The following is a 21,997-nucleotide window of genomic DNA, read 5'->3' on the forward strand; positions in this document are numbered from 1 at the left end:
ACAACCAACATTTACAACATCACTCAAGTGTTCATACACAAAATATACCGTAATTTCTTTGTTGGAGTAAACAAAACTTCATTTAGTGGAGAGTTATGGAGAGAGTTTCTATTTTAACATCACCCATATTCAGAAAGTGTATGCACCATCTCTTTTATTGAGGGCTTTTTTTTAAATTGCTGTAAACAGTCCTACACAACAATTGTGATGGCATAATTTAATTACTTAGCAAAAAGAGTCATGTCAGGTGTTGCTGATATTATAATTATCTATTTAAATGTAAGAACCAGTATTATTGATCAAGTCAAGAAATATTTGATTTTTACATAGCTTGAGTTCACAAACACACCATTGTCTCAGGGAATTTAACTGCGTATGAGTGACACACTTTGTTCTGGCTTAGACCCTCAATTAGAATGCGAGAAATGGACCGAAAGTCCATTTTTTAAAAGGCACAAAACTGTAGACAGATATCAAGTGTATAGTGTGTTTCTACTAGATTTGTATTCTATTAGATAAAAATTTGTTGGTTCTGCTCTACCACAAGGCAAAACACAAATATAGTAATGTGGAACATAATGCATTGTGACAGAACACATGACTGTCATTATTCTAAGGGTCAGATGGCCCAACATCATCAAAAATCTCCTGCAATAACACATCTGCTCAGTAAATGCAGCAGCAGTCAGCTGTTGGCAAAAAGACACTATTTTCATGACTGATGTGAAGACATTACCATTTATATTGCTGCAATCAGTTGAGTCTTCAAGGCGTGTTTAACCTTTGAACTGGCGTGGTTCATACAATTAGTAGGTAGGAGAGAAAGAAAGCATAGTTTGCACTAATTGAATGTGATGACTGCAGTGATATTCATTTGGTCTACAAAATGATTTAAAAAAGCATGTTATGAGGATTGATACACAAGAAATTCATTGAATGAATTGAGCTTCATGGTATGGTAAAGTGTATTAGTTAAGATTATATCAGAAATGAAATGTTCATAGATTCTCAATTAGAATAGTTAGAGGGAGTAGATGTATATAATCACACGCAAATGTTGAGCTCTGGTATGCAGGATGTATATTGACATTCATCAGAGGTCTCTTTAAAATGTGTTTCTGCAAACATGGGCAGCCTCCAAATTTATTATTATTTCAATACTCTCATTTGATGCTTGATAAATAAAAAAAAAATGTTATTACACACCTTGACAAAAAAAACTGTGATTCTAGATTTATAAGGCATTTATTGTGCCCTGACTGGAGATTCGTGATCTGATTCTTGTATTGGCCCGGTACTTGTCCAAGTCGCTGGATCGGATATTGGAAATAAATACAGGAATCATACAGTTACAGCAATCCTGGCAAAGTCATGGTTTGCTAGAAGTAACAATGTACAATCCCCGAAAAAGTTTTTGACAAGTAAGTAGAAGAAAGATATTCTGTGGAAATATTTGGAAAAATTAATTTGCTTTTGGGAGCACCTGCATATTAAGATCAACTGTGAAATATATTTCTTCATCAATACTGATTTACTTTAATAAATGTTGATGTATTTTTATTTAATTAATTTCAGTTGGATATATGCTGGTACAATTTGACATGATTTATTTCAGTGTTATTTTTCCATGTTTACAACTATTTTAGAGAATGTGTTCCAGAAAATTTGTCTCGAAGGCATGTAACTTTATGGGTAACAATATGTCAGTATGTATAAGGTATATAAATATACTCCAACTTAATTAATTTGCCCAAATTTCCATGTAAATGCTCAAGTAAACATTGAGCCACATAGCAAACACTCAACTTTGAGGTTTTTATCAGACCTGCCATGATAATGATTACATTGACATCAATATTTAACTCTGTTACATTCTGGCTTCAATATAAACACAACAGGTTGTTGCAGAATAAAGTTTAATCACTCTTTGGAATCAGGTATTTATGTTTTTATTGTTATATTTTCAAGATATCAGTGTCATCAAATGCTCTTTAAATGACAATATTGGTTTTTGTAATAATTCCTGACACAACCACCAAAATCTCTTACAGAATCCTCTCAAACTGAACATTATTATCTTAGAAAGGCAGTATTTAAAGCATATTGTCCAAGAATTACAGACTTCTTTATCTAATATACATGTATTTTTTTTACAGATACTGACAAGTTCTGTTGTATTTTCAGAATTTGGTTGTCTAAATAGAAGCAGTGAAAAAAAAATTTGTTTGATATACAGTATTTATGTTGTCTTATATAATTAATATTACATTTTGTAACTAGACTTATTCTCAATACTTAGAATCCGTATGTGTTTTGTGTCCGAGTTAATCGTCAGCCTTGTGCTTTGTTTGCCTTTGAGAGTCAAGATAATAATTTTGAGTCTTTAAAGGAGACTTAAGCTGCAGTCCAAACAGGACCCTCATCTAACAGTGACGAAGAGGCTGCATGAGCAGATGTGCTGATCACAATTGCTGTTGACTGCAACAGGGGCGTCGCCCAGTGGGGGCTCTTGGTTTGACCTGGACTGGCTGTCCAGGGCAGAGTACCGGCATACAAGAAAAGCGCTTTATGGCATGTGTTCAGCCCCCCCCCCCCCCCCCCCCCATAATCCCAGCCTGAGGCTCCATCCTATCCTTCTCCCCTCATTCCTCCCTCCTCTTCCTCTTCCTCACCTCACCTCACCCTCCTCCTAACCCCTATCCGGCATATCACGAGGAAATGCCAACAGATGCCCAGTGTCTAAGACAGGCATTATGTACTTAGAGGATGTCCTGGTAATTCTGTTTTTTTAACCGGCTGCTGATTATCACCATGCCGTCTAGAAGTGGCGAGGATGAGGGGCAGCAGCGGACAACAGGTAGCCATCTCTGCTGGCTGGGTCACATGACACATGACGCAAAGCAAGATCTTGGGACCCAGAGGGGACATATGTCTGTTTGTAGAAATATGATGGGATTAATATTCAAACCTGAAAAATGATAATGTTGCTATTTTCATGAATGTATCATTAATATTATGAATGTGATAATAAATGTTGTGAGTGTTATGTTTAGTGTTGTTCTATAACATGTTAACATCAAGTCTGTTAAACTGGAGGAGCTTGACTTCATTTACGATAAGAAAATGTGTCAATCATGAGGTCTCTGGGAGAAAGTGGTTTGTCAGACCCTGAGGGGGCCACAATGACCTAAATACAAAATAGTCAACAGCAATGGTACAATGACCAACCAAAGGAGGGCACTAGGGAGACAAACATTCAACTGTGTAAATGCAGTAGCAGTTCAAACACCTCAGCTGGGATTCAACTGATGTTTGCATGGTTTATTGGAAAAATCATCCATGGTGAGGAAACGCAACATTATACACAATACTACTTCCTGTATGCAAAACACATGCTGAGCTTCAGAATAAGATGGTGTATGAGATGATCTCTCATTAATGACTAGCTAGTGTACTTTTAAATCTCTCTGTTTACTTTTCTGATGGCTTCAGGAAGATTTTTGTTTCTTATTGTCATATGTTATTTAATGACATGAGAAAAGAGATTGACAAGACTAAAGTTGAAACCTTCCAATTGAGAGGATTTCTCCAGCTGATCAGCTGAGATGAATCAGTGAGGACTGACTTCATCTAGTGGTCAGAGGCGGTGCTGCTAGAGGATCATAATTCCTGCTGAATCAAGACTGGCTATTTGTATGGCTGCTTTACATCTCTTGCAGGGGATATCATGGGAGGCCCTACAATGTTATAACATTTATAAAGGTGTCTCTACATGATTTAGGTTTGATATCACACTGTTACTGGCTGCATTCATGCTGCTTTTGCTACATTTAAGGTCTTGATATGAGCAGGGGCATGATGAATCATACTTTACACTGACATTTACTTCACAAGGCCATTCAGTACTGCACTACAATTAGAAGAAACCATATTCAACTTTTCTAGTTAAATGTTACAATAACCTCACAATATCTTACAACAGCTATGTGAACCTTTTGGTTATTGTTAATATGGGTCAGAGGCACTGATCCAAGTCTGTGTTCATTTTAGAGTCATCTATATTGGCAGCAATATTGGCAGGAGGTCCTGTTCAAATATTATGATTTTTATTGTCATAAGAAGTCACAGAATTTCAGATAGTATCTTCAAAGCCTGGAAATGTTTTAGGAAATAAATAAAGTAGGAAAAGTTTGGAAAAGTCCTGGAAAATTCCTTCGAACATACCTGCAAGATAGAGTATAGGTATGGAGTTAATTCAAGATTGGATGACATTTGGTGGGTAACATTTTATACATCAAGACCTAAACAAAACTTCCCCCATCCAATTGCCTATTTTGGTTAATATTGATTTACTTTAATACATGTTTCTGTTATTACACATGACATAGCTTGTTATTATTTTCGTTAAATCCATCCATCCATCCATTGTCTTCCGCTTGTTCCTATTAAGGGTCGTGGGGGGGTTGGAGCCTATCCCAGCGGCTACGGGCGAGAGGCAGGATTCACCCTGGACAGGTCGCCAGCCATAGCAGGGCCAACATATAGAGACAAACAACCATTCACACTCACATTCATACCTATGGTCAATTTAGAGTATCCAATTAGCCTAGTCCCCAATTGTATGTCATTGGACGGTGGGAAGAAGCTGGAGCACCCAGAGAGAACCCATGCAGGCACGGAGAGAACATGCAAACTCCACAGAGAAAAATCCTGTGCCTGAACAGGGACTCGAACAAGGAACCGTCTTGCTGTGAGGCGACAGTGCTAACCACTGCACCACCGTGCCGCCTTTTCATTAAATCTACCCTGGTAAATTTTTATGTGGATTTCATAATTTCCTTTTTTCATGTGTTAACGGGCAGTAACAGAAAAATGTATATTTGTTCGAATTTTCATGAGATCCATGAGAGAAGAGATCAACAAACACGATTCTGATTTTTCTGTGTCTTTGTCGCATGTTGCATCACATTTTGCTTCGATATTATGTCTCTCTGTACCGTAAAATACACAATACCAAATGAAAAAAAACAAATGCTTCTTGGACGACTGATTCCCTGCATTAGTATTACTGCAAATATACAGTGGTTGTCACTGCCTGTTATTCATTCGTTGACTCCTTTAACTGAACTGATGAAAAATGGGATGGCTGTATGGCTGATGTTTCTATAGCCAGCTGAAATATTACACTTGAACTCAATTTGAGGTGCTTCACCTGAGTTCCATTTTATGCCACTTTAGAGCAGTCTTCCCCTCTTTGTTATTGCCATTCCCCCCCATTTGTCAGTTATTATTTACTTTAGATAAGATATATGAGTTAAAAAATATGTAAAACAGAAGTACAAAGTAGGGTGGTATGGTGATGCAGTGGTAAGCACTGTCACGTCACAGCAAGAAGGTTCCAGGTTCGAACCCCAGCTGGGTCACGGGATCTTTCTGTGTGGCGTTTGCATGTTCTCCCTGTGCCTGTGTGGGTTCTCTCTGGGTAGTCCGGCTTCCTTCCACAGTCCAAAGACATTCAAGAGGGGACGAGGTTAACTGGATACTCTAAATTGACTGTAGGTGTGGCTATGAGTGTGAATGGTTGTCTGTCTATATGTGTTGGTCCCTGTGATGGATTGGCGATCCGTCCAGGGTGTACCCTGTCTCTTGCCCACAGGCCCTGGGATAGGCTCCAACCCCCCCATGACCCTTAACAGGATAAGCTGGAGAAAATGGATGGATGGATGGAAGTATAAAGTAGCACATAAGATAGGAAGGTAATTATTAAGACTAGAATAAGAATGACGCAGTAATCCCAGTTGATAACATAATTTTTGTTCTTCATTTCATGTTTTTATATCTGATTCTTCTCAAGTTGATGTTAACTGGCCCAACCAACAAACCGGTTCTACTGATATTGGCCAGCATTGACTTATCATAGATTTATTCAGCTGTATTCAATGATAGGTATTAACATAAATGTAACCTGATATAATTTCAGTGCTCTGATGTTATTTCGGACAAAAAAGTTTAAAACTATCAATTATCCCACATCATTTTCATACCTTTGTCATAAATGTTGGATTGGCTAATACATTGATTTCAGAATTTTTTAAATCCAAATATTGGAATTGCTCCTCCTGGAAATGTCACCTAATCATGGTGGAGGAGTTTTGAGTGCACTAAGGACCCTAGGAGCTATGCTGTCAGGGGCATTTTGCCCCTGGTAGGGTCACCAAAGGCAGACTGGTCCTAGGCGAAGGGCCAGACAAAGAACAGTTCAAAAAAACTTTCATGGGAAGAAGAACAAGGACTCTGTGGACCCAGCTCAGAGGTTACATGGACTCGGGGCCCCAGTAGTGTGATTTGGGCAGCAGACCAAGGCGGGGGCCTTGGCTGTCCGATCCCCAGACATGGAAGCTTGCTTTTGGGACATGGAATGTCAACTCTCTGGCAGGGAAGGAGCCGGAGCTGGTGGAAGAGTTTGAGCGTGACCTCACCTCAACAGGTGAGCCAACAGGTCTGGAACCCAAGTCCTTGAGAGGGGTTGGACTCTCTCCTTCGCTGGAGTTGCTCCAGGTTAGAGGTGGAGGGCCGGGATGGGCTTTTTGATAGCCCCCAGACTCTCTCCCTGTACACTGGGGTTTACCCCAGTGGACAAAAGTGTTGCTTTTCCATGCCTTTGGGTCAGGGAACAAGTCCTGACTGTTGTCTGCACTTATGCGCCGAACAGCAGTTCAGAGTACCCACCCTTTTTGGAGTCTTTGGGAAAGGTGCTGGATGGCGCCTCAACTGGGGACTCCATTGTCCTACTGGGGGACTTCAATGCACTCGTGGGCAATGACAGCATGACCTGGAGGGGTGTGATTGGGAGGAACAGCAGGCCTGACCTGAATCCGAGTGGTGTGCAGCTATTGGACTTCAGTACGAGTTGCAGTTTGTCCATATGTTCAAACATAAGGATGTCCATCGGTGCCCGTGGCACCAGGATATCCTAGATCATAGGTCTATGTTCTGGACACTCGGGTGAAGAGAGGAGCTGAGGTGTTAACTGATCACCATTTGGTGATGAGTTGGATCAGATGGCAGGGGAAGGCACCGCACAGACCTGGCAGGCCCAAATGAGTTGTGAGGGTTTGCTGGGAACGCCTGACAGAAGAACCTATCAGGATGATCTTCATCTCCCACCTCTGCCAGAGCTTTGACCGCATCCCAGGGGTAGTGGGGACATTAAGTCCAAATGTTCCGGTCTGCCATTGTCAAGGCGGCCATTGCGAGCTGCGACCGCAAGGTGGCTGGGGCCAGTCGCTGCAGTAATCCCCAAACCTGCTGGTAGACACCAGAGATGAAGGGAGCCGTCAGACCGAAGAAGGAGGCGTGGCTGGTCTGTGGGTTTCCGGAGGTAGCCGATCGGCACCAGCAGGCCAAGTGGTGTGCAGCCATGGTGGTCACTGAGGCAAAGACGCAGGCATGGGAGGAGTTCGGTGAGGCCATGGAGAATGACTATCGGTCGGCCTCGTGGGGGGAAAGGTGGCAATTTGCCCACACTGTTTATAGTGGGGACGAAAGGCTGCATACATCAAATGGGGAGATAATTTGAAGGTGGAAGGAATACTTTGAGGAACTTCTCAATCCCACCAACATGTATTCCATACACATTATGTTTGTAAAGTTTGGTGTATGTAGCCCAAGTAGAAATACCAGAACCCAGATTTGATCCTCAATACCACTCCAAAAGGCTCAAGGAGTGCAGAGGTCACAGACCCTGATTTTGCCCAGTTTCACAAGGGGATAGTTTTTTCTCTTTTAACCTAGGAAGTTGAAATTTTAGTATGTTGTTCTGTCCTCCATAAGGATCGCATCTGTGGTAGTTTGACCCCCCTAAGTCCTCTCTGCTGTCCGTAAAGGGCGTGGCAAAGTCCAATAAAGTCTATCAGTTAAGCATCATAACTTGGTCAAAGTTGCTCCAAATGAGATGAGATTTCTGGGAGGAGTTCACACCTCTGCCGAAAATCAATATTTAAAATTTTGAAGCCCCACCTCCTTCCTGAAGCTACTTCCTGTTTTGGAGGGGGTTATATAATTATTCCACCAGATTATGATTTTATCAATTTTAGAGGCCTCACAGTTCAAATTTCAGGTCTGTATCCACTGTAGAGGCCAAAGTGTTGTTGTACTGCAATACCTACTGTACAGCATCAGAGACATTCAGTTATTGATTGCCTGAATGATTAATTTAACCCAGAAGAGGAACAGCTTTGTTGGAGCAGTAAAAATACACATATCAGAATGATACGGAAGCTGATATATGCTGAATTATATGCTGAATACAGCTATAGTCAACAATCACACAAACAACAACAAACAAGCATAGCTATTTTATATTCTGATGGTAATTCCTGGGGCAATATGTTTTATATTATTTGTATTAGTCAACAATCACACAAATATATTATCAACTCAGATAACGACGCAATGTAACGACAAAATACAATAACATAAACGGCATTTAGGTTTCCATGGTTTTAACCATAACAACTGCAGAAAACGTGACACTGTTACGACTCTCTTCCGAGAGGTGAAAGATTCATCGTAATAACGAACAAACCAAAGATTATATACAAGAACTGAGCGAATATTATGAAAACAAAATGTACATTTCTCGCTAGAAATGTCATCAGAACCCTTTTTTAAATCAAAACTATCTTGGAATAAGGCACTTTCCTCTGAAAATGACAGGAGTGGCCGCCAAGTTTTTGTTTTGAGAGGCCCGCATGAAAGAGTACCATGACCTACCAGCGTTCCAGTAGAAAACAATAGGGAAAAAAAACGTACACATTTCACAATTTTTAGGCCTTTATCGTGGAACTGATACATTTTGCACTGTGGACAAACGTAGCCTTTTCACGTTTTGACATGAGACTGGGTTGCAGGATCTTGTTCATGATTGAGGGTAAGATGGAGCGGGAGATTGATAGGCAGATTTGGGCGGCAACTGCAGTGATGCTGGTGCTAAACCAATCCATTGTGGTAAAGAGGGAGCTTAGCCAAAAGGTGAAGCTCTCGATTTCCCAGTCAATCTATGTTCCAACCCTCACCTATGGTCATGAGGTTTGGGTAATGACCGAAAGAGCAAGATCACGAATAGAAGCGGCCGAAATGAGTTTCCTCCACGGGGTGGCTGGGCTCTCCCTTAGAGATGAGCAGGTGAGAAGCTCAGTCATTCTGGAGGAACTCAGAGTCGAACTGCTGCTCTTCCATATTGAAAGGAGTCAGCTGAGGTGGTTCTGGTATCTGGCAAGGATACCTCCTGGACGCCTCCCTCGGGAGGTCTTCCAGGCATGTCTGACTGGTAGGAGGCCTTGGGGCCGACCCAGGACATGCTGGAGGGATTATATATCTTTGCTGGCCTGGGAACACCTCGGGTGCTGGTGGAAGTGGCTGGGGAGAGGACAGTCTGGGTTTCCTTGCTGAGGCTGCTGCCCCCCCAACCCAGACCTGGATAAGCAGAGGAGGGCGAGGATGAGGACGACAATGATGATGACGATACTGGAATTAGCTTCAGCTCCCAAACTCCACTATTTGTTAAGCTCTAGTTTTTATACAATACATGAAGTGGACGAAAATGTTTACTGTTAAACTGTAAATTATCCTGCTGCCATAGACATCTTTGCCACAATTCACTGATTAGAAATCACTGTCATACAGACCCAAATTTTTTTGTGATTGTTGCGGGCAAAAATCCTTGATTATGGGGCACATTTTCTTTAAAAATGGAATGGAATATGTGGGATATTTATCCAATTTTATGTGATGAAATTGTGAGAATTTGCAAAAATCGTGGGAATTTGCCAAAATTGTTTGAACTTGCAATAACTGCAGTTTGATGAATATGAAAAAAAGTGACTCCCCCAAAATTCTGTTCTCACCAGGCAACTACCTTAATGTAAAGACTCATTTCTAATGACTCCTATGATAAGTGAGCATACTGCATCACAGAAAGTGCTGGGAATAATTAAGTTATCATCTTATTTCAGACCTAAATTAACACATGGCACAAACTTCCAAACGTGCCTGAGCCAAACAAGTTCCCAGTTTATTTTTGTTGGCAAATAAGACTGATTTAAGGACTTCATCATGTCTTCTTTGCTGGGTTTGCACCGATGCATCCCTTCACAATGTTGCCAAGGCAACAAGAGGAAAATGGCTGCCCTTGTTTGAAGTAAATGCAACATTTTTCAACTTTCTGCAAAAGTGTGACTTTTTTTGCAACAAAAATGCCGGGATTATGAAAATCCTGCAAGCCTCACAAATTATGTGCATTTTACGTGGAAATCTGCGATTTATATGGTGAAAGTGCGGCGTATTTGAAAAAATTTGGCCCCTGCATAAATGTGCGGACTTTGTCTGATTATGCGTTGAATTATACAATTGCGTAATTGTGTTTTTCTGAAGGGACTGGTTATACAAAATTAGATATGTTTTAGCTGAATATATTGATATTTGAATTTTCATACACCCAACACTGTTATCAGCCCCAAAATTTCTGATGCTTAGGCCATAATGCTAGAATTATGACAGTAAAACATCTGACAACAAATAATAAAGCAAAATTTGGCCTGAATTTACAGTGAGGTATAAATACTAATTTGAGAGCTATTAAATTAAGATTACTTTTGTTTTTTTGTTTTTTTCAAGTTGAATGTTCACCTTAAAGGTGAGGAAGCTGTACTTCTGAAGCTAATTTGAGAAGTAATATTAAAGCAATTCAGACTTGCAAATTATTGCAAAAAAATCAACTAAGATTTTTTTGGATCACTGCCAGCCATTCTTCCTGAATAGAAATGCATAATGACCTTTGCTCTGTGTGTAAAAGCTGTGTGCACACATCCGTGTGTTGTGAGCTGGGCTGCATCCGTAGCTCAATACTGGTTGACCTACAAAACCAGTGAGAGTGCTGATGTTCATCACAACTGCAGGACCTTGGTGTGTCGTAAAGACTCATGCTGATCTGAGAGTCTATGAGGCTTGACGCGTGACATCGACCTCACAAAAGATGGTGGTGGTGGCGATGGTGGTGGGGGTAAACACATAACTGCCCAGTAACAAGGGCTCTCTTCCTATTGGCTGCTGAAAATGTTGCATTGATCATACTCTTTGTGCAAAATGACACATGGTTTTGATTCTCACATACACACAAACATATACACATACACTGAAGCAGGATTATAGTAAAATGCTAATAAACACACCAGGCTCACACACACAGCAGCTTGTATATGCACATTCAGTCTGAGGCTTAGACATGCAGGTACACTATCATGCTCACACATGCACACAAGCACACACTGACATTGCTGGTGAGAATGAGGGCAGAATCACACCCCACTAAGCCTGTTTTTTTTTGTTGTTTAAATGTCCTTTGAGAATACTGTTTTCCCCACCCAAGATTAGCACTTAGCCCCTAGTAACAGTGCTGTCACTTTATTGTTACACATAACCACCATGTGTCATATTTAACTCAGTTTCCTCCACAGTAATTGGCTGATTTCCACATGACACATCTTGAACATGTCAACTATTTAAAATTCAAACTGTAACTTGGTACCTATATGTATGTATGTATGTATGTATATATATATGTATGTATGTATTATCTATCTATCTATCTATCTATCTATCTATCTAGATAGATAGATAGATAGATAGATAGATAGATAGATAGATAGATAGATATAGTTATATTAGAGAATTATAGTATGCTTCTCATGCACTTCTCTACAGAACTTGACAGCATAATCCATGTCCTCACAGGAGATAAAGAACATAAAACATAAATATCTCAAGTCATGTATTTAAGATGGCATGTATCTGTCTAATTGATTTGTCTGTGGAAGAACAAAAAGCATTAAAACAGGAGGAGTGTGGCACTCAATTTCTGAATGTTGCTTTACTTTAAATTCTAACAATTAACAACTTTGAAAGGTATCCTTTGACTGTGTTCTTGAAATAATATTCAAGAAGAAAGAGAACATTAAGAACAGCAACTCTACCTAATCGTGCATGATTCTATATCACACACTATTGCTCTCTGAGTATGTGACCCATTGCAGCCAAAACGTTCCAATAAATCTTTGTGTGATGACCCTTTGGCTCAACATTAGAAGGAGCCACAGGCACTGGACCTTAAAATTAGATTAGGAGAACTAGCATTTAATTATTGGGATTGTTAAAATTGCTTCTTTTTTAAAAAAATATTGTGTTCTGTTTTCCATCCATCCATTTTATTCCGCTTGTTCCTATTAAGGGTCCCGGGGGGGCTGGAGCCTGTCCTTGCAGCTACAGTTACAGGTGAGAGGCGGGGTTCACCCTGGACAGGTCACCAGTCCATCGCAGGGCCAACACACATAGACAGACAACCATTCACACTCAGAGTCACACCTACTGTCAATTTAGAGTATCAATCAGCTTAGCAGCTCAATTGCATGTCTTTGGACAGTGGGCAGAAGCCACAGTACCTGGAGAGAACCCACACAGGCACAGGGAGAACATGGAGATTCCACACAGAAAGATCCTGTGCCCGAGCCGGGACTTGAACCCGGAACCTTCTTGCTGTGAGGTGACAGTGCAAACCACTGCACCACTGTGCAGCCCATGTTCTGTTTTCTTTATGGAAATAAATTAGTAAAATTAGCATCATTACACCATATGTGTATTTACACACATGTGGCTGGTGTTCCCAACCCTCAGTTTCACCCACTCCCTGCACTTTTGTGCTCACACATGTTCAACTTTGGCATTTGTGTTTTAGATTTAACAACTACACCAACACTGTCGGCATGTGTACTGTAACTTAGTCCTCAAAGAACAAGGAAAGAAACACACATTCATATTCCTGAGTTAACAGGCCTGTTAATATATAAATATATTACATCATAGACTCATATTCTCAAAAGTCAAAGTTTAAAAACAATATTCAGAACATTTATAGATTAGTGCACAAATAACTTGAATGTTCATATTCAATTAAATCTATGCCAAGACAAATATATCACTGTTACAGGTTGTGGGAATTAAAGTCCAGCTTAAATTTTCTGCACAACCATTTCATTTGAATTGCTTATAACAAATTAAAACATAAAATCACATGCACACAAAGCAGACCTTGACTGAATATTCTGTCTCAGGTGACTGGTGTGAGTGTTCAGTTTTCTGTGCCAAGTAATACTGATGATGGACCAGAGAGTTTTTGTCCCCAAGACTCAACTTAATCCTTCCATAAATATTGAGACAGCAACATGTCTTACTTCAAAATAACTTAATAATACTTAATACAAGAAAGGTGCGATGCAGAGAACAAAAACTGACAGAGAATAACTTGTATCACGGATCTGTGTTTCCTGGAGCCTAGTTGTACTCTGGGTTCTGAGTTTTATTAAAACACACAACATAAAATCTGCTCTCTGATGTAGATGTGAAGACAGGAGCATCGCATCTCTTTCTGCCTCATAAGTGTTTGCCATGCAAATGTAACAGTAGGCCTCCTAATTTAAGGACCTGGTGAAAAGACTGTTTGTTCAACACGTCGGGGTTCCTGTTCTTCCCACGCATCATGAGAGGCAACAAGAAAAAAGGCTACTAGATGAAAGGTGGTTCCCCACAGTTGGAGATGATACAACAAGGGTCCTCACACTAAGCAGGCAGCAATTCATATGAGTGGCTAATTGTGGCATCTGTTAACTCATTGAAGAGGTGTCTGTGCAATATCATGGCTCAGTTAATTGATACAAACAGGTAGCAGATGCAGGCTCCGGGATTGAGCATCTGCCAATTAGTGAGCCAACCTCCATGAGCAGCCATTAGAGAGCCGGTCTGATGGAGAAACACGACAGAGGAGAGGAGAGGAGAGGAGAGGAGAGGAGATATTGAATATATCCTCTGTTAAATCAGGTCAAAATGGAAATTTTGAAAAACTTTGGTTTTGTACCAAAACTCATCTCTTGAATTCAATTGCTAAACTCTTCATCAAAAGCTTCAATTAACACGAATAAATTATAATCTACGTCCACTCCTTTAACTAAAGCAACAAGACAGGCTTGTTCTTGAAGCCCACTGTTTTTTGTCCTCTCACCATCAAGGTTCTCTCAAATAAAACCTTAAATCCATTTGTGGAATTCTCAGTTGGATGAACATTTACTGTATCCATCTGATTTGTTCCATAGGTTTGCTTTCTCTGAGAGCCGTTAACATCCTAGCCCAAGTGAGAAAATCTCTGATGATGTAAAACGTGTCAGTTGACATCAGTGGAGGAAATTTTTTCCTGGCTGCTCAAAGGCTGATAGCTACATACGCCCACCAATAAAAAAAAGGGGGCAGGACCTCACACACCTGAATGAAAACAGAATGTCAGCCATCCTGTTTAGCTGAGAAATGTGGAAAGCTGTCCTTTAACCAGATTACGACCATGGCAGAAGGCAGGGGCAGGCTGGGACAAAAAATCAGCAATGCAGTTTGGGTGAGACCGGCCCACCACATTCGATAATGTAAATTTTCCCATCTTTTCAGTCTACCAACTGTGCAAGTCTTAAAAGACATACCTTAAGCCATGCAATGAGTTGGGAATCAATGAGAGTGGACACATTAAGTACTTCCAAAAAGTGACATTTATTCACACTACAAAAAGTACCCCACCATTCCAAGCAGCATTTATCCTTTTGGGTGTACCTAAGTGTTTCAGGAGGAAAAGAGAAAGACAAAGAATAAAGATGAGAAAAGATGGATCAAATGGTAACTCCTCCAAGAGTCGTACTCAAAAAAATGGAACTTACCTGGTCAAAAAGTCTGAATGCAGCTGAACTCCTGAATGAACTTCAAACTCAAAATCTGTGTATGTGTGTTTGAGAGAGAGAGAGATATTATTATTGTTCAATCTTCAAGATAAAAATAGTAGTGTAGAAACTGAAAACTTAAGAGGGATGATGACACATGAATGAGGGAGAGAGAAAGAAAAATAATAAACACGGTTGTTATGTCACACAGATACAGGATGATGTACTCTATGTTAAAGTTTTCCTTAAAACAGAAGACATCATCCTGTGTGTGTGTGTGTGTGTGTGTGTGTGTGTATGTATGTGTGTGTGTGTGTGTGTGTGTAACAAATAGAAAGAGAATGAGAGGACCATCTGTGTCTTTTGCATTAGATTAACTGTGAATTTACCGAGGAAGAAGCAAGTGAATGCCATCCCTTAAAGAACTCCAATGACAAACAATTTAAGTCATCTTATGTGTGTGGATGCAAATGACAATATGCTGGAATCCTGTCAGGGAGGATGAGAGCTACAGACTTGTAGGTATCATAACACAACTGTTATATTCCAATGAATATTTTCATAATCACTGATAATCAATTCAAGTTACTCTCACTGTCTTACCTTACAAGAGCAGCTTTCTAAGTAGTTCACTCTTCTCAGCCACCTTATCTTTCACTGAGTCTGTGTCCAATGCCATGAGGTTATCAATCTCAGTAGCCATCAACATAAATGCCTCCAGCTTGCTAGGAGACAGGCTGCTCCTGAACCTGCTTTTGATGAACTTGAGGGTGGAAAAAGTTCGTTTACAGGCCACTTGGGTCAGGGAAAGATTCAGCAGGTTCTTGTAAGCAAGCCCAAGAAGATGGAAGGCATCTGACAGCATGTTAAGACACTGAAGAATCCAGTAGCAGCAGAGTGGACAATTTTTACAAGAGGTATCGGTTTTATGCTTAATATTTGTTGTTTCCTCTTCTTGTCCATCATCCACCGTTCTGGCCACATAATCATCTAGATGGGATGCTTTAAGTCTGTTCCACTGGTCTGCTAAAGATTTAAGCAGTGATTGGAGATTGTCCACTGTTGCATTTGTGTCAAATTTTATCAAACATCTGCTCAAGACTTCTAAAGCGTTGCTGGGAAAAGTAGTGGTCCTGTTTTGTTCAAAGTTCCTGGGGTCCAGCCATGCCAAATCGACGATGAGAGTGCCATGGATTGCAAATCTTGTAAAGATGGCCTGAATTGCAGTGTCCAGAATTTTATTGTGGACATTGACTTCAAATGCCCTGTCAGCATCCATTAGAGGTTCATCTTGAGCCATTTCTCTTGCTCTGCTTTTCTTTTTCTTTCCCCATTTCTGGGGCAATGCAGTCTCAACTTCGACATCTGTTTCTTCCTCTCTTTTCTCAATATTCTCTTTTGTCCATTGCACAAAATTGTCTGCAGCTGCTTTCACACTTTTAAAATCTCTGGCAATGCTTTTCAGGCTCTCTTGTGTGGCAATCACCACACAATGGGCTGAAGGGATACCCATGCCCTCTGTCTGGAGGTATTTAGACAGGTTTTTTTCTTTTGTTCTGTCAATACAGTCTCATATTTCAAGAGACTCTCCTTATATCCACGTGCTCTGGCACATACAGTTGTTTTTTTTTCCACAATCTTTAGCCCTTTTTAGACAGAGAATGTGTCAAATTGGTGGCAAGGTAGAGGCGGGAATTTGCCGTCTTGTGTGTGTGAAATGGAGACGTAATATCCCTCTTTCCCAAAAAAAGCCGCTACTTGTGTGGGCGTAAACATTTAACGTGACATGCAGTACGAAGTACAACATGTACGTCAGAAGAATATTTAGCCCCATGACAGTCTGGAAAACTTTGTAGTATCCCTCTGCTGCCGTTGCTGCTGTTGTGGTTACAGACCTGGTGGTACTTTTTCTTACGTTTTTCAACTTGCTGGTGACCTTCCATAATCTGGCGACAGCCTTGTCAACCAAGCTCCTCCGTGACCTTTTCATACAACAAGGCATCCTTCACAGTCCCGTGAGGTGGTTGTCCACGGTCCGCTCAGCAGTGATAGTTAGCAGCTCCCTGATCTCAGCGGCTCCCCAGGTGCTCATCTTGTTGAAGTGACGATGCGTCGGAAGAATATTTCGCCCCATGGCAGTCTGTTTGTGTCATCATCGACACCTCCACCCACCTCACATTGAGCTGGCATATTGATGGCTTGGATTTACATAGCAATGGAGGTGGCAAAAAGTGTACCCTCTGAAGAGGAATATTGCTGGGCTAAAACTGACTCCCAATTTGCCGCACTCTGTCTGAAACCTCCGACCAAGCCACAAAAAAGACGGGCGAATTAGTGGCTCAGTGGCCTGTGTGAAAGCGCCTTTTGTCTTCTCTGGCTGCCAGTGTCAGGACTGTGTCTGTAAACAAACCATTCTGTAGTTTCCAAAAATGTCCAAACACTTTTTGAGAGCATGTTTGGACCACCACTTTGTCTACCCAATTGGAGAGAGTTGTCTGTGGCTTTCATCTTGTGCTTGTTTCTCCCAACAGAATGACCCTTTGATACTGTAGGTGTCCTTGATGAAGATTGCAATGTTGTTCAGTAGACTGAACAAAGATCCACTTTCAATTACAGTTTGCGTTGTGTCAGACAGCACAAGAAAATGTGCATAGCACCAGACATGGACATGAGTGGGTGACTGACCATCTGAAGCTAAACAAAGAAGACCATTATAAAGGACTTTCAGCACTGATGACCTCTCAAAGACCAAAGTTTGAAAAGTATTGCTCAGTGGATGCCTCACACCTCACTAATGCAACAAGCCTCTCGTGCACAGTGACAGTAACATTATCTTAAACTGACCGAACATTGATCATGAGAGGTTATGTCATGCGTTGTGTTCAGTTGAATAGAAAACATTCCAGCTTTCTGTACTTCCCTTGAAATTCAGTCTTGAATGAAGTGCCCAATTGTATCAATAACTGTATTAACCATAGTTTTGGAGAGTAGGGTGATCAGAGATCCTCAACCTCTTGTTCCACTGGATTTGTGTAATTCTTTGCTCTTTTCAATTCAACTGTCAAGGTGTTCTTTTAGGCAGACATATTTTCCCAATAAAAGGATGAGTTCCAAAAAGTTCCCATGGTCAATTGTGTTATCACCCAGTGCGTAAGCTGCCTCCTACTCTGTATGCCTGTAGCTCAGCCCCCTTTTCCCCAACACTTTCACCATATCCAGGACGCGCTCCAAAACCCAGCGGCTCTTTCTGACCTGCTCCCTATGAGCAGACAGCTGATTACCATCAGACATGCTGCTGATATCTGCTTTTGAGCACCTTAGTAAAAAAGCTGCGGCACAGATTTGGTGTGCACTACTTTTTTCATGTTCTTCTGTGCACTGGTGTCCATGCCCCAAATCAGATATTCCAGTAATAAATGTGCTCGTGTCACTGATCTTCCCATAAGCCATACACACAAAACAAAACAGTGTGTGACGTCTCCCACAAGATGTGAGCCACCTCCTGTTGATTCCATTTTTACGGGTGAATACCCTTTGCACTTCTGGATTTTTGGCATTGTGTTGTGGGGGGTGAACCAAAAAGCTCTGTATTATAGAATCAGGATGGGCAAAGTAATCTATGTCCTCCTGCTCTCTGCTCTCCTGTCTCTCGCTGACTCTCTCTTCACTCTTGTGACTTTTTCCTGTCTCTCGCCTGCTCTCTCCTCACACTTGACAACTCTCTTCTCCCTCACTGACACAATTCTCTTTCTCACTACCACTCTCTTCTTTTGGGGATGCATTCTCAACCTAGCTCATCAAAATATAAATATAGACTGTGGGGTCAGTTTTTGTTTTTTTTTAAAGATGCAGTCAGGTCCAGAATGATTGGATTGTTGAAGCACCACACAAACACAATGCAGTGTAGAAGAAACAGGCCGTTGCAGAGTAGAGCAAGAGGCTAAGGTCTACGTAGCCTCCGTAGGCTACACAATGATTGGGTTTACATGGACATGAATAATCTGATTTTTTTAACCAAATATTCTATTTCAGTTGGAGTTTATGAATGCATCTCCTTGGATACCTTTCTATAGAATGCATCATGGGATCTGTATAATCAAATTATTCATGCAGGGCTGTCAAGTTTTGAACAGAGTTCAGAGTGAGATTTTGCTGTTGTTGGTGTGGTTTGGGTGGGGACAATGGTCTTATCTGATAAACAACATAAATTCGTACAAACATACTGTATTTATTGTATTCTTAAAATAACGTGAGATAAAATAAACCTTTATTTGTCCCTCAGTGGGGAAATTGGCACATCAATGAAGGTGTGTTTGTTTGTGTGTGTGTGTGTGTGTGTGATCAGTGTTTTTGGATGAAATACTGTATAAAGTAATGGCCTAGGCCAACAGTTTCACAATGGAGAGGATGTGCCGAATTATTAATAGGTGCAAATTTCCAGACAAAACAGGCGTCAGAATAGCTGCTGAAATTAGCTAGGAGTTGTTCAACTGTTAACTGACACACCAACTGCCTGGATACAGATATTCCCCAGCAATGGAAATCAATGATGAGATGACTTTCTGTATCACAGGATATGGTGAGGGGGCTGTAAAGAGAATACCTCCCCCTCAAGTTCGGAGGACCCTCCCTACCACGCAGCAGCTAGTTAAATAAAATATAGCTAACGAACAGCCAATCAGAATAAAGCATTGCTGTATCTGAGCAAGATTTAGATTTTCTGCTACAGTTAATCTCATTACAAGCCAACAACACAGGCTCGCAACAACAAAGGAGGGCGACTGTCATTGTCCAAGGCTCTCAGTCTACGTATTGATGTGGAGAGGATATTTTCTAGGGATTTTTGCAGCGCAACGTTGTGGGCGTTAACATGGAAATTTCACTGCATGAGAAATATATGGTGTGGCGTGGGAGCTTGAGAACGGACTGAAATGCGTGTCTCACGCTCAGTGTGACACACGAGAGCCCTGATTCATGTCTATGTAAACGCAATCAATGTCATAAAATCCTGCATTTACAATACAAACTTAAAGTAACTGTACCTTGGCCAGAACATTAGCCAGAAATATTTTATTGCCGTTTCATCATTTTATCAGATTTACCAAGGGATTGGGATGCCTCATACAAAAGTTAGCAGTCCAGTTTTCCACAGGTTTTGCTGCATCATGTCTACCAGTGTCATCCACGGGAGCTGAAGGTCCTGCTGCTGCTGTGGCAAACATGTCACTAATTTTTAAGCAGTTGGAAGCGTTGGCTTGAAGAGCCAACTTTCTCTTTTCGTGCAGTTTCTCTGTGCCTCCTGTATGTTTTCTCTCCATATTTGAAGGATCCTTCTTCTTCTTCTTCTTGTTTTATTTCAGTGCAGTTGGCAAACAACAAATGGAAGCTGAAAGCATTATCACCACATTGCGAAATGTGTGAGTCAAGATTTTATAGCCCTAAGACAAAGGGAAAAAAAGAAAGAAACCTAAATTTCAAAAGAGCCTCAGATACGCAGCTGTACTTATCAATGCATCTGTAACCCAGCTGTATTTTATTTTATGTTGTCCAAGTATTTTATTTTGATGTATTTTTTTGTATTCAAATTATTTATTGTTTCGCTTCATTTAATGTTGTTTGGGTATTTCATTGTAACACATTTTTATTGTGATACTGTATTTTATTTATTCTAAATATTTTGTTATATTCTGTTTATTCTGTGTATTTTATTTTTCTTAGTATTTCATGTTGTTGTACTTTAGATTATTTCTTTTTGAGTATTTTTGTGATTGTTTGGTTCAATTTTGTGCGTAATGTCCTTTAAACGGCCTCATGGTGTTATTCTTTTTGCGACACCATGGTGATTTGTGGCATGGTAAAATATCGCGGGCACAGCGCCATGCGGAGGCCGCCACAAGCGTGTGCACAACACTTGCCCATGAACAATTTGTTTTCTTCTTTCATAAGCCTGTGAGGACCACGGTGCTTGGAGGAGGAGATTCCTCGGCTGCCCTGGTACCCCCTTCGTCGGTCCAGAGGACAAGAGAGCGCGAGCGCGTCTAAATATCTGTCACGCACACGCACGTGGACAGTTTTTCCTGAACCATTCCTTTTGTGTATTGTTTTGCTGGCCAGCAGTGATTTTTGTTGTTGTTGTTGTTTTTGTTCCAAAAGATTCTGGAACAGCCCCATATTTTTTTTTTTTGGGGGGGGGGGGATTTTCATTTTTTTGTTCGATTCTTGAAAGACTGAAAATACGAGGATATTATAGTGAGAGGAGATGGAACTTTGCCATTTATTTAAATTTTTTTGGGTTGATCCTTCTCAGACACTGAAGTGTTTTTGTTTTGAGAAAGTGCACTCCGGTTCAGCTTGAATAAACTGGACTTGATGGTACATTGCTGTCAGGACTCTTGACTTATCTACTTGTTGGTTACACATCCACATGAAAGAAATCATCTGACTAAACTTGAGGCCTGTCTGAAGGAAATAAAAACTTAGATGACCCGCAATTTTCTTTTATTAAACTTGGACAAAACTGAAGTTACTGTGCTGGGCCCAAAGCAGTATTGAATTAACCTAGCCTCCAGACAACCAAAAGGAACCTCGGAGTTCTCTTTGATCAGGATCTGTCCTTTAACTCCCACATTAAACAAATCTCCTGGGGCCTCATGTATCAACGCGGTTTACGCAAGAAAAACTTGTGTACGCCAGGATCGGCACTCACGTTCAGATGTATCAACGCGAAAAGTTTGTCGATTCTTGCGCTGTTTCACGCCAACTTCGGAGGTGCCGTAGAAGTTAGCTGAAAGTCGATTCTTGCGTTAACTGCACTTTGGTCCGTTGGCGACACCCTGTGATGGTGTTTGACAACCGCACATACACCGGGCACAAAAAAAGCCTTCAACACAAAGACAAACACCTGTTGGCATTACTTAAGCGGCTATGAAAGAGCATTCACGATTGTGCTGAATGTGCAACTTTCAACAATGGCAGCACTTGCGCTGTTGGAAGACGTGGCAAACGGTGCAATAATGCAGTTGAACAGGCCAATATTAAAGCGCAATTTGCAGCAACAGCCGGATTCTCTAATGTAATCGGAGCCATTGACTGCACTCATGTTGCCATAAAAGCGCCATCCCACGAGGAATATGCTTACATGGGTTTCCACTCCATCAATGTGGAGATCATGGATAGGCAGAGGCTGGAGG

At 40.9% G+C, this 21,997-nt stretch overlaps 1 protein-coding gene across 1 annotated transcript in view; it reads left to right on the forward strand.

The window, feature by feature from the left end:
* LOC147249193 (uncharacterized) overlaps positions 1 to 21,997 on the forward strand; it is a 41,282-nt gene that overhangs the window by 18,281 nt on the left and 1,004 nt on the right. The gene's annotated exons all lie outside the window — the stretch shown is intronic.

Source organism: Aulostomus chinensis, chromosome 15 (assembly GCF_037954235.1).
Source record: "Aulostomus chinensis isolate RoL2024-O1b breed Wild chromosome 15, RoL_Achi_v1.0, whole genome shotgun sequence".
Taxonomy (NCBI): Eukaryota; Metazoa; Chordata; class Actinopteri; order Syngnathiformes; family Aulostomidae; genus Aulostomus; species Aulostomus chinensis.